The following is a 3,637-nucleotide window of genomic DNA, read 5'->3' as shown; positions in this document are numbered from 1 at the left end:
CTCTGGGTTGTCCTCAACTTAAGTAGAACTCTCTTGGTTAGCCTCCACGTTTCAGCCCCATAGGTGTGTACAGGCAAGATGCAACTGTTGTATACTTTCCTCTTGAGCGATACCGGTAAACTGCTAGTCATAATCTGCGAGTGCTTGCCAAATGAGCTCCATCCCGATCTTATTCTTCTTGTTATTTCCTTTTCATGGTCCGGATCTGCGGCTACTACCTGTAATAAGTAGATATATTCGCCTACTACTTCCAGTATTTCGCTACCTAATGTAAACTGCTGTTCCTTCCTGAGGCTGTTGAACAATAGCTTAGTCTTCTGCATATTGATTTTCAAGCCTACCTTTCTACTTTTCCTGTCTAGGTCATCAATCATTATTTGCAGTTCATCCCCCGAGTTGCTTAGCAAGGCAATGTCATCAGCAAATCACAGATTACTGAGGTATTCTCCATCTACTCTCATCCCTAACTGCTCCCATTCAAAGTCTCTGAATACTTCCTCTAAGCAAGCTGTGAATAGTACTGGGAAGATTGTGTCTCCTTGCCTAACACCTTTCTTTATGGGAACTTTGTAACTTTCTTTATGCAGAACTATGGTTGCTGTGCAGCCACTATATATATCTTCCAGCACCTTCACGTACGGCTCGTCTACCCCCTGACTTCGTAATGCCTGCATCACCGCCGAGGTTTCAACTGAGTCAAATGCTTTTTCGTAATCAATGAATGCTATGTATAAGGGCTGGTTATATTCCGAGTATTTTTCTATCACCTCATTGATGGTATGGATATGATCGATAGTAGAGTACCGTTTCCGAAACCCTGCTTGATCCTTTGCTTGATTGCAGTCTAAGGTTGTCCTGATTTTATTAGCGATTACCTTAGTAAATACCTTATACGTAACAGCTGGACAGTAAGCTGATCGGTCTGTAATTTTTAATGTCCTTAGAGTCCCCTTTCTTCTGAATGAGGATAATGTTTGCATTCTTCCATGGTTCCGGTACCGTCGATGACACCAGCCACTGCGTATACAGGGTGGCCAGTTTTTCTAGCACGATATCCCCCCCGTCCTTCAGCAAATCTGTAGTTATCTGATCCTTTACAGCTGATTTCCCACTTTTCATAGTGTCTAGTGCTTTCTTGACCTCGTCCTTCGTCACTGGTGGAACGTCTGACTGTTTTTCCCTACCGCCAATCTCATTACGGTCCTGACTACTTTGGCTACTGTAGAGATCTGTATAGAACTCCTCGGCTACTTCGACTATCTTTTCCATATTAGTGATGCTCTTACACCATGCTCAATTTTCTCCATGTTATACTTCCTTATATCGGCCACCTTGCGCTTATTGATTAGCTTTGATATCTGGGCCAATTCGATTAGGTCTGTTGGATTGGAAGCTTTCATACTCTGGCGTTTCTTAATCAAATCTTTCGTCTCCTTAGACAGCTTACCGGTATCCTCTCTAACTATCCTACCGCCTATTTCTACCGCGCACTCAGTAATGATATCTCTGAAATTATTGTTCCTTGCCTCTAGGGTAATGTTGCCATTCCCAGTTAGAGCTGAATACCTATTCTGTAGCGAGATCCTGAACTCTTCTGCCCTCCCCCTCACCGCTAATTCGTTGATGGGTTTCTTTCTTACTAATCTGTTGCGCTCCTTCTTGAGATTTAGACTAATTCGGGACCTCACCATCCTGTGGTCACTGCATCGCACTTTCCCGATTACCTCTACATCTTGCATAATGGCGGGGGTTGAACACATTATGAAGTCGATTTCATTTTTAGTCTCTCCGTTAGGACTTTTCCATGTCCATTTCTGGTTCTTCTGTTTGCTGAAGAAGGTATTCATGATTAGTAAGTTATTGCGCTCTGCAAACTCAACTAGTAACTCCCCGCTGCTATTCCTAGAACCAATGCCATAGTCACCTACTGCCTTGTCTCCTGCCTGTTTTTTCCCTACCTTGGCATTGAAGTCGCCCATTAGTACAGTATACTGCGTCTTTATTTTTCGCATTGCCGATTCTACATCTTCATAGAAGCTTTCAACTGCCTGGTCATCATAACTACATGTAGGTGCATAGGCCTGTACAACCTTTGGTTTATACCGCTTATTAGGCCTAATTGCGATGCCTGCCACCCTCTCATTAATACTATAGAGTTCATCTATATTACCCGCTGTATACTTATTGACAAGGAAACCTGTTCCTAGTTGTCGCCTCTCTGGTAAACCTCGATAACACAGTACATATGCCCATCCTTCAGTACAGTATATGCCTCATTCGGCCTCCTAACCTCACTAAGCCCTATGACATCCCATTTCATGCCCTCTAGTTCCTCTAACAGCACTGCTAAACTAGCTTCACTAGCTAGGGGTCTAGCATTAAACGTAGCCAGGGTCAGTTTCCAATGCCGGCCTGTCCAGCGGAGCCAGCCTTTCTTAGCACCCCCTGCTGCGTCACAGGTCTGACCGCCGCCGTGGTCAGTTGTTCCGCAGCCGCTGGTGACTGAGGGCCGGGGTTTTATGGAGCTTATCATAGGAGGTTGCTGCCAATTACTGCACCAGGGTGGCCAACTCCTGTTCTGGTGATGGAGTGCGTTGCCGGAGGTGTTCACCGGCATCAGGTCACACCCCAAAGCCTGTTTATGCAATTCCATCGACATGCGGAGTTTTTTTTTTCATCCGGTGGAGAATTGCGTGGCACCGGGATTTGAACCCCGGTCCTCTTGCATGCGAGGCGTATGTTCTACCGCTACGCCACCGCTGCACCCCTGCACATTATTCATTCGAGCCTTATGACCACGGTGGAAGAACGGTAATATTTTTCCACCGCGGATTAGACTAACATGCTCTCTATAGTAAAACACTGCACAATCGTCCTGTTCAAGCAGTTTATTCTCATTTCTTTCTTTTCAAAATCATATTTCAGCTTATGTACTTGAAGAGAAGGAATTGAGCTGAACATGCAATGTAAAAGAGCCGCAATAATCTGGTTTGGTAACGTGGGGAGGGGGGGACGTGTTCGATTAAAGCTAAATATATTATCAGGTCAGCTCAACTTCACTGTCTCCTGAGATGTGATTTCACACAACACAAATGTAACCAAATTTTATGCACACTCTTTCATATTTTCTTTGCCTGAGGCAGCCAGTTGGGCAGCACTGTTGACAGAACTGAAACATGTGAACGATGACAGCCAAATTAAGGTCATAGCACTAAATGGGAACATCAAAAACAAGGTTCAAGCAAACAACTCGGATTTATGGGGTTTCCTGGAAGCCTAATATATCACCAGGCTAGCGAAGATTCACTACTTACTTGAGGTATGATGTCATGTCGTCTAAGACGAACCAGGAAAGTAGCTTCTGAGTTTGAGCCATGTCACCATCCTTTTGCAGCTCTCACCTTCACAGCCATATGTAAACATGTTTGTGGCAATGTGTCTTGAATCAAATTGTCTGTACAGTTGTCTCGTCTAATTAATTTCCTGTGGCGACACTTGACAGACCTGAGACATGCCAGCAAAACAAGATCCCTTCACTAACTGGGAATATCCGAATCAAGGTTCAAGCGAACATTTTCAATTTTCTACGCTTCCCCACAAACAACAGAACAATCAGCAAGTCACCACAGAAGAAATG

This window comes from Amblyomma maculatum, chromosome 2 (assembly GCF_055883805.1).
Source record: "Amblyomma maculatum isolate TAMU_Amacu chromosome 2, ASM5588380v1, whole genome shotgun sequence".
NCBI classification, from domain to species: Eukaryota; Metazoa; Arthropoda; class Arachnida; order Ixodida; family Ixodidae; genus Amblyomma; species Amblyomma maculatum.
The sequence above is the reverse complement of the archived record's forward strand: the minus strand, read 5'-3'. Positions refer to the sequence as shown.